Below are 10,939 nucleotides of genomic sequence, written 5' to 3' on the forward strand. Positions count from 1 at the left end.
GGAGGCGGTGGGGGAATGCAGGATCCCCACCAGGACAACGCCATGTGCTCCTATTCAGCGGACCACCTGCCCCTGTTAGCACTGGGCCATTCTCAATTGGACCACTGGGCTATTGACGGAGCCTGGGTGCCAAGACTTAATGCCATTCAGTGTTTTCACCCAAGAGCAGGAATACAAAGGAGGCAGGCATCTGCTCTTCTTTAACGAAAAACCAGAGACAGACAACAACACTCTTATTACACCCTGAACAAAGACTGCAGAACTCTTTAGGATGGTGGCCACCATTTATGTCTGTTGCAACATTTCACATTTTGTGCAGCCCCGTATGTTTATAATCAAAACTTTAAAAAATGAAAATTAAACCTGGAAGGATGTTTCAATGCTTCTGCTGTTTTGCAAGGCCGTCGCAGTTATGCAGGAATTTCTGAACAGGCTGTCTGATTCCTGTGTTACCTTGAGCAGGGCACACGATCACAGAATAAAATGAATAAAAAGTGAAAAACTTCAGAATGGCCTGTGGCGCAGAAAGTGTTATATACAGTAAAATAAATTACTAAATAAGCTCTCCTATGAACGTCACTATATACATGTAGAGTAAAAAACAACTGAGGGCAACAGCCACTCAACTAAGGAGCTGACATTCCTATAAATGCTTTTCATCAATAAAACCCAAGGGGAACAATAAAAAAAGGCAGCTGGGCTTAAAAATGTCCCCTGATCTAAAATTAAATCACACCCTTGTCTCATTGTGTGAATCATGTTGATATGAGGAGTTCAAATAAAAATTAATAAATAAATAAGAATCACTTTCAATAATGCACAGTGGTATCAATCACTCAGATTTATCCTGGCAGATTTATCAGCTGCATTTAGACTGCTCCCTTCACAATTGACCTTTCACACTATTAGCTGAAACACCCAATGTATAAGTAAATCTCTTTTGAAAATTCATGATGGATAAACACAGCACACGATGAGACAAAAAGATGTACTCTTAGATAGATAGATAGATAGATAGATAGATAGATAGATAGATAGATAGATAGATAGATAGATAGATAGATAGATAGATAGATAGATAGATAGATAGATAGATACTTTATTAATCCCAGGGAGAAATTCACATATATATATAGACAAAAACTGTAATCCTGTGAGATAATGAAATTGTTATTCAGATTAATTAAGAAGAAAATTGTACCTGAGGTGGGTTGACGCCCTGCCCGGGATTGGTTCCTGCCTTGCCTTCCTCACATTCCTGTTGCTTCATGGGAATTGTAGTCCATGTATTGGCACTGACAGTCCCTCTTTCCAGTATACCACTCAGCCTAAATTTTAAACTGGATCACCAGAAACACACATGCAATATTTCATAAAAATCAATTTAGCCATTTTTAAATGATTGTCAAATAAGAAAATAGAGACATAAACTGCTTACAATTGTATTTATATAGACTAGTTGTGCTACCTGTCTAAGATGGGCGGACATCTAAACAATTAATGTAGACCTCAGTGTTAATGTTTGCAGTGCACCATCTATTGGAATGTATTTTGTATTGCATGCAGTAATAAAATGCTTTTCAATTTTCATTCTAACAGATGGTGCATCACAAACATTTATAATAGTAAAATGCCATCTGTTAAAATGACAAATACAATGTATATGTCTCTGTTGTATGCCATTTTGTATGGGATTTGTAAAAGGAGTGCTAATGTTTGTGATGCATCATCTGTTGGAATGACAAATGCAATGCTAATGTCTCTATTATATGCCATTTTGTATGGGATTTGTAAACACAGTCTTAATGCTTGAGATGCACCATATGTTGGAATGACAAATGCAATGCAAATGTCTCTGTTATATGCCATTTTGCATGGGATTTGTAAACACAGTCTTAATGTTTGAGATGCATGTCAAGTGTGGTCAGATATTCCGCCTGTCCAAGCCTTTCAAGGAGGTCGTCCATTCAAGGCATTGGATAAGCATCAAATTGTGACACATGATTAAGCCGACGGAATGTCATTGCCAAACCTCCAACTCCCGTCGGGCTTAGACAATTGGGCTGGACCAGGGACTATGACTCTCCTCTATGACTCCTAGGTCCAGCATGCGCTTGATTTCCAGTTCCACTTCAGCCTTCTTTGCCTCAGGAAGAAGATAGGGGCGTTCTCGGACTATGACCTCAGGCTCAGTCACAATATCGTGGGCAACCAGAGAGGTCCTTCCGGGGTTTTCGTCCACCACCTCCAGGACGGACAGGATAACTGCTTCAGCTCTCACCTGTCGGGTATTCAAATTAGACCTGAAGTTAAGTGTGTTAGTCTGAGTGAAGAAGGAGCGGGGCTGGCCGGAGGTGGGATCAGGGTTCCTTTCCTTCCATGGTTTCAGCAGATTCACGTGATATATCTGCTCACTCGGTCAATGATTTAACTTCATATTGTCCTTGCCAGTGGGCAAGTAGTTTAGAGTGAGAGGTGGGAACCAATACCATGACTCGATCCCCTGTTTGAAACTCCCGAAGTGTCGTGCCATGGTCATAATAGTGGGCCTGTGCTGCTTGCACCTCTTTCATGTGACTTTTTAATATGGGCCGAATTTTCTCAAATCTATCACGTAATTGCACGATATATTCCAAAATATTAGTCAAGGGAAGAGCCTCTCCTTCCCAACCTTCTTTTAAAATGTCCAATATGCCCTGGGGTTGTTGTCCATATAGTAATTCAAAGGGTGAGAACCCCATTGAGGCTTGAGGGACTTCCCTGTAGGCAAAGAGTATGAGGGGGAGGAGTTGATCCCAATTCCTCCCATCCCCGCTGACCACCTTGCGAAGAGTCTGATTAAATCTCTCTACTAAACCATCGGTTTGAGGATGATACACCGTGGTTTTCAAGTGCTTTATTTTAAGTAACTTGGCCATTTCCCTGAACGTCTCCGAGGTAAACGCCGTTCCTTGGTCCGTAAGGACTTCTTTAGGGACCCCAACTCGCGCAAAGACTCCCATTAGTTCCCGTGCGATAGCTTTAGAATTAGCTGACCGCAATGGAACAGCTTCTGGATATCGGGTCGCATAATCCACGAGGACTAATATATATTTATGTCCTCGGGCCAAGGGTTCCAGGGGTCCCACTATGTTGACCCCTATCCTGTCAAATGGGACATCAATTAAGGGAAGGGGAACAAGAAGAGCATGGTCCCTCCTAGGAATTTGCTGCAGCTGACATTCTGGACATGAAATACACCTCATTAATTCCCGGCCAATAGAAACGGAGCTTAATATTCTCTAATGTTTTTCAGTGCCCAGGTGGCCTCCTAGGAGGTGGGATTAGCAACAGCTTCCGCACCCCTCCCTTCGTGCTCACTGACCCGATATAATAAATCATTTTCTATCACAAAGTGGGGTCCTTGTGGCATGGGCTGAATGGTGCGTTGGCCGTTGACTAGGACTACTACATTCTTAGTAAACTTAAGGGAATCATCATTCCATTGTTCCCTTTTAAATGAAGCCGGTGTTTATCTAAATTGAAAGCTCAGATCTGAGAGAGGGTCTGGTCTGACCTCAAGGGGCAGAGAGTCCTCCCATTCTGGCGAGACGTGGACAGATGATGTAATGGTCCGCGATGGTCCAGGAAGTTCCCCATCGCTCTCTTGGTCTCCCATATCTTTCTCCACCATTTGAGTACACGGTGTGGAGACAACCTGAAATGGATGATTCCCGTCGGTAACTAGGCCCAATTTCAAATAAGGAGAGATCAGTACTTCACCGCTTTTAATATCAGACCAGTCTCGCCCGAGAATCACAGCGCACGGTGGATTTGGGAGGACCACTACAGTGATTCTTTTAAGTGATCCTCTGTGTCTGATGAAACATCGGGCGGAGTTATATGAGCGGACATCTCCATGTACACAGGTAATTCTGGTCTTTTTTTTTTAACCATTGTCGCGGTAGTACGTATCGGTGGTCAACAACAGAAATGCTGCTGCCGGAATCAAATAGAGCTTCCACTTTGTAACCATTTGTAATGACCTCTCCCTTGTGAGCCATTAAAAAGGGGTTTGAAAGTGCACACAATCCATCCCTCTCTCTCCATTTACATTCCGCCTCACTCCCGAGCGAGGGCTGCGCCCGCGGAATCGGGGACTCCGGTGCAAACTCCGGTTTATGCCGAGAGGGAAGATTAAGAGGAACGATATCTCTACGGCGTCCGCTTAAGGACTGTTCTGCTCTCCCAAATTGCAAATCTGCCCTAGACGTCTCAATGAGCTTGTTTACATTAGAAAAATCTCCCCAGACCGGTTGGGTGAAATGCTCTGGCAGGCTATTTATTAATAAAAAGCAGGCCACTTTCTTAACTATTTGGAAGGTGGTGCATTCAGCAGGCCTTAACCAACCTGCCACCTCTTCCCAGAGAACATCATGCTGTTCCTGGGTAGACCGCTCAGGGTCAAATCTCCAGTCTTTCACTTTCCTCACCTGCTGGTCTGGGGAATCTCCACTTTCCTCTGGGACCTTAGCCCAGGTGGGGAGGACAGCTCTCTCCTCCGAGAGAGCATAATAAGTCCCCATCGCTTCCCCCAAAGAAACCAGCCCATGTCTGTGTGTCCCAACGTCACTCTCCCTATTTGATTTAGGTGACCCAGAGCTAGACAAAGGGAGCGGAGTCTGCACCGGTTCTTTCCGAAATCCGAGACGCAATCCCCACACGAAAGCTCGGCCCAGGTACTCTCCCACCTGGACATGATTCAGGTCCAGTCCCGTTCTCTTCTGGGTTTTCTCCATTCTGCCGACTACGCCACTGTCAGAAAAACGACCATAAGACATTGAGAAGGTTTGGGGCAGCCACCCGTATAATTCTTCCCGGCTGCAAAACTGATTCAAAAACAGAGACATGTTCATTCAACTGAGTCCAGAACAGAACTGATTCTCTGGCTACAAGATGGCGGCTTTAAAGGCCAGTAAAGGAAGTGATGTCATCAATACCGGAACCGGAAGTGACGTCATTGGCTGCCCCAGTGCCGGGTGGGATTTCCCTACAATGGTCTGCAAAAGATCGAGAGGGAAAATGAGTGCACTTCGCCACCCCCTGGTCTGGCGTGGAATCACATGTATTTAAGCCCTTTAGTTGTCTCCTAAATACATGTGTGTGACAATTTACTAGAGAGAAGGAAACGATATTCACTAACAGGAAGTTATATGTTTTGTTGTCACGATGTACTGTATCTCCAAAAATGGAATACAAAATTCAATACGATCTTGAAGAAAAGCTAATTCCAAATATTGTTTTTACTGAAGCTTTAAAGTAAAAGTGCAAATAATGAAATTGAAACAATTCCAAAGAAAAAAAAATCTTTTAAAATTGTATATCCGATTAACCAAACACGGGGGTTGGCAAGCGAAGCGAGCAGGGGGCAGAGCCCCCTAGTATTGACAAATGAAATGAAGTTGACCAGACAAAACATGAAACATCTTGGCTTCATACTGTCTGCAATTAAATAAAGGTCAAAATACATTTAAGAATCACTGCACTGCAACACATCCAGCAGCACACACTGAAGCCCAATTCCAAGCGGTGCCTTCTTTATGGCCTGATGTCAGTTATGATGAGCTGCTGGTTTTCTTGGCATGAATTGTATATCAATGAGTAATCAAAAGCCTGGAATTGAAGTATACGGTTTAATGAAACCTTCAGGTGAAAAATACCTTTTGGGGAGCATACCACAACTGAAAAATGTTTCAGTTTATTTCTCAGGTGATTTCTATTTATTGACAACAATTTATGTATCAACTTATGTATCCTTTCTGAATATCAAATGATTTGTTTAATGCATTGACGGGGCAGTGCACTAGAATTGACATGCCTGAACAGAATGTTGCTGCTCATGAACCACTTCTGCTTTGGAAAGGACGCTTAGCAATGGAGGGAAACAAACAGAACATCAAAAAATTACCAAACTGGCCGTATCTCTTCTAAGTAACATTTAGAGTTTATTGTTAGTTTGACAAAAGCATCTACAAATTGGTGAAAAACTACATCTGCTTATGTGTCATCAGTCAGTCATTTTCTAACCCACTTAGTCCTGAATAGGACCATGGGGAACACTGGAGCCTATTTCAGCTAGCATAGGGAGCAAGACAGGAACAAACCCTGGACAGAGCATCAATCATTTATAGGGCGCACATACACATCGGTCTCACACTAGGGCCAATTTAGCGTCTCCAGTCCACAGAACCTGCATGTCTTTGGAATGTGAGAGGAAACGGGAGCACCAGGGGGAAACCTGCACAGACATAAGTAAAACATGCAAAGTCGGAATACTCTTGTCTCCTTACTGTGAAGGCGGCAGCAGCAGCACTACCACTGTGCCACCATGCCACCCTTGCTTTGTTTTTATTCTATTTTTTTCAATTTACTTGTATTTTTATTTTATTCTTAATATCTGAGAATACCTGATATGACAGTGTTTCTTATCCAAGCCACTGGTGGGTTGTGAGTTGCTATTGTTTATAATGGTAGTGGGTCATGGTAGGCCAACAGCGAGTCGCTACTCCGACAATCATGGTGGACCCCACCATTGCTTTGATGATCACATTTGATTCACCAGGGAGGACCCCCTCCAGCTCTGAAATCACAATCAAATCACTAAGAGACCCCCATCTTGCTCTGTCAATCAAACACATTCATCATCAAGTAGAAACTACTCTGCTGCCCCATCTGACAATTTGCGTTCTAATCACCAGAGGGGACGACCCTCCATGGAGGGTCACAAAGACACAAGAGAAAAAGTGGGTCACGACACCAAAAAGGTTGAATTTTCCCCACCCTGTCTTTATCTTTGAAAATAGATGTTGGAAGGATCAAAATCTTTGTTAAGAATCGTTGACATGCCATACTGTGCTCTGATGGCTGTCAATTACAATTCAAAGCTTTGTCATTGTATCTTCTGTCTCTCTCGCTGCATTGCTCATAATCTTAAAAGATGTTTTTTTTTAGATTTTTTAATTTTTTTTCTGCAATCCATACAACTATCGAATTATCTTGAATAACTCACTTGTGCAGTGCCTTAAGTGTAACACTGCAGTTTAGTTTTTCTGTGTTTCCCTCAGAATGGCTATGTGAGGTCTGAACAGTAACTATAACACGGGCAGGGATGTGCGGTCGGGGAGGCGTCATCATGAAAAGTAAATAGACTAATAATGATAAAATAAAATAAAATTGTCCACTGGTCTGTGCTATAAATTTGTTTTCTGTATGATTCCAATAATTTTGATCATTTTCATAGTCAAAATCGCTGACTTTGCGCATTTCTTGTTCAAATACATAACCAGTAGTCAATGTGCATGCTGCCAGCTGCCAAAAAGCTACTCTTTTGGGTTCATATATTTGTAAATCTGACTCTGAAGGAGTCAGTGCCTCACCAGCCATGAACCTCACCGCATGTCACTGAGGCTGGGACCTCCTCTTCCAAGTCTGTCCCTAGCTAGCATGGTGTGGATGTGTGGGTGAATGTGCCCTGTGGGCTGGCATTCCATCTGAGGTTTGTTCTTTCCCCCATGATCGCTGTGCTATACTAATATAGTAGCATTGTTAAGTACACAGGGGAGAGTCAAATTCTTACTTGCATGTGCGCCCAACTTGCAACATTTCCTCACACTCCATGCTGATGCCAAACAAGGAAAACACCTTGAGATAATCCACACGGACAAAGTGCCCACAGAAAATAATAGCTGTTGTCCATCTGAGGCTGAATGCATTACCTCATTACTGTTGGGACTTCAACAAAATAAAGAAAAAAAAATACTTGGCCCACTGAGGTAAAGAGACGCTCTGTTAGTCTGGGAGGGTGCTGTCCATGTTCACTGTGACTGAACTCACTTAAGCACTCATAACAACATAAAGGAGTATGCACCAGTAGATGTGGACTGCAGGACAGAAAATCTGTTGGCTTGCATGTGCTCCAGTTGTATAAGTTTTGAATCTTTTCATAAATTCCTCTGGGCGGCATGGTGGCTCAGTGGTAGCGTTGCTGCCTCGCAGTTAGGAGACCCGGGTTCACTTCCTGGGTCCTCTCTGCGTGGAGTTTGCATGTTCTCCCCGTGTCTGTGTGGGTTTCCTCCCACAGTCCAAAGACATGCAGGTTAGGTGGATTGGCGATTCTAAATTGGCCCTAGTGTGTGCTTGGTGTGTGGGTGTGTTTGTGTGTCCTGCGGTGGGTTGACACCCTGCCCGGGATTGGTTCCTGCCTTGTGCCCTGTGTTGGCTGGGATTGGCTCCAGCAGACCCCCGTGACCCTGTGTTCGGATTCAGTGGGTTGGAAAATGGATGGATGGATGGATGGATAATACTTCACATTTACTGACCTTAAATTTCATCTGTCCAAGCCTGTATTCTGTCCAAGTTCCTCTGTAATGATACAACAGATCCCAGATTATCTGCTGTGAAATAATGCAAACAACAATGCAAAAAGGTTTGGGGCAGCCACCCAGTATACTTGAAAATTGCCTAAAAAAAGGCAAAAATTTGAGCAATTGGTCTTAACGGACATTAGTCCAAAACAGAACTGAGGAGACACACAAAGTATGGTGGTTTTAAAGCCGGACAGGGGAAATTATGTCACTGGGACATGAACTAGAAGTGATGCAATCAGGCCCTAACTGAAAGTGGCATCATGGGGCCCAGGCGGAATTTCCCGTGGCTGGTCTGTAGAGGAAAAAGAGAAAGGATAAGTGCACTCTGCCACCCCCTGGTCCGGCATGGAATTACCCTCTTTTGAGCCCTATAGCTCCCTCCCATGCACACGTGTGTGACACTGCACCCCCCCTCAGCCCAGACCCATTGGGTAGGACTTCCTGACCATGAGGTCATGAACCTAAGGAAGAGCATCAACGAGCGAAAACTTGTAAGGTTGTAGGTCTAAAAACCACCTTGTGACATACAGGTCCGACTCCTTGTGTAAGGCCATCCACTGTAAAGGTGCACAATCTGTAACCAAGGTGAACTCACGGCCCAGGAAATAGTACTTCAGCTGCGTAATTTTCCATTAGATTGCCAAGGCCTCCCGTTCCACTGCTGAATATCTGGTTTCCCATTCCAGCAGTTTCCGGCTCGGGAACATGATGGGGTGCTTGACACTCTTGACACTTTTGCTCAGCATGGCACCAAGACCTGTGTCCGAAGTGTCCATTTGAAAAATTAGGAGATTTCAAGACTGGTGCCAATGTAAGAACCGTTTTAACTGACTAAATGCAGTCCCTTCGTTGAAATCCCATACCACATTGTTCGTGGTCTTCTTCTTTGTTAAGTTAGTCAAAGGCACCACTCTCTTGGAAAGTCAGGGTACAAACCAACGCTAGTAGCTCGCTAAGCTGAGAAAAGTTTAGACTTGCCTCTTGGTCATCGGATGGGGCCATTTCAATATGGGATATAATTTGGTACAATGTGGCCTCATAGTTCCCTCGGCCCACCAGGTAGCCTAAATACTTGACTTCGCTTACCCCAAAGAAACATTTCTTTGGATTAATTTGAAGGTCGGCTTCCCCTAATGCCCGCAATGCCACTCTGACTTGCTGTAGGTGTTACTTCAATGTACTGGAATAGATGACCATATCATCCAGGTAAGCAGCACTATAGGAGTTACGAGGACAGAGCACTTTATCCACCAGACACTGAAAGTTGCAGGTCCCCCATGTAACCCAAATAGAAGGACACAATACTGCCAGTGACCACTAGGTGTGCTAAACACAGTCTTAGCCTTTGCAGAGTCCGTTAAAGGAACCTGCCAGTACCCTTTTGTCATCTCAAGTGTGGTCAAGAATTCAGCTTGTCCTAGCCACTCAAGGAGGTCGCCCACGCTGGAAGTCATTGAAAAACCTTCAACTTTCATCAGGCTTGGAGACCAAGACAATAGGGCTGTACCAGGGACTATGACTTTCCTCTATCACACCTAGCTCCAGCATGCACTTGATCTCCAATTCCACTTACACTCTTTTTGCCTCAGGAAGTTGATACAGGCATTCTCGAACGACCACTCTGGGCTCTGTCATGATGGCATGCAAAATAACTACCTATAGGACAGACAGGATAAATATTTTCAGTTCCAGTTGCTGTTTGGCGGTCAAATTGGGGAAGAATTTAAGTTCTGATTTGTGAGCAAAGAGGGAACAGGCCTGGAAAGAGGAGGTGTCAGCAGTGGCGTAGCTCGAGTTTGCGCCACTCGGGGTGGGGCGGGGCTTCAATTTGCTGCCCTCCAACATATCTGAATTTTTTAACCTATTTAAATAGAAAATTAAAATGTCGTATAGAGAAAATTTAAGATACATTTTGCATAGATTTATTTATATATAGAGAAACAGCAATATTTTTTTCACATATAATTATTTATAAGCATCAACTAGACAAGAATATAGTACAGACGCACTGATAAGCCGTGTTCTGATTATTAGTTTAATATAATTACGCTGTGAAAACCAGAACCGGTGTGGTGTACAAGTGATAGGTGGGGATGAGCAAGAATGCATTTGGATTGTTAACGAAATGAAATTATACATTGTGAATTACTTGTTTATCTTCCTAGAAATTATCATCGGTGTAATGAATTTGTGAATTTCCCCTTGGAATTAATAAAGTATCTATCTAATGTTTCTGTTTATTTTTGTTATTGCCTCATAAAATTTCAACTGCTGTGTCTGATGCCGTCACAGAAGGACCGTCTGAAAATGATTTTTGAATCATTTGTGAATGAAAATCAGAGAATTCATTCATGTGTGATATTTTTCCGAACCCTGCTGCTTACACATGAAGTATTCTGAGCCTTTTGGCTAATAATGCCGCCCCCAAAAATGTGCCGCCCGGGGCAGACTGCCCCCTCCGCCCGCCCCTAGCTACGCCACTGAGTGTCAGACTCCCTTTCCTTCCATGGTTTCAGCAGGTTCACATGATATAC

The sequence above is a fragment of the Erpetoichthys calabaricus genome, chromosome 1 (genome assembly GCF_900747795.2).
Source record: "Erpetoichthys calabaricus chromosome 1, fErpCal1.3, whole genome shotgun sequence".
NCBI classification, from domain to species: Eukaryota; Metazoa; Chordata; class Cladistia; order Polypteriformes; family Polypteridae; genus Erpetoichthys; species Erpetoichthys calabaricus.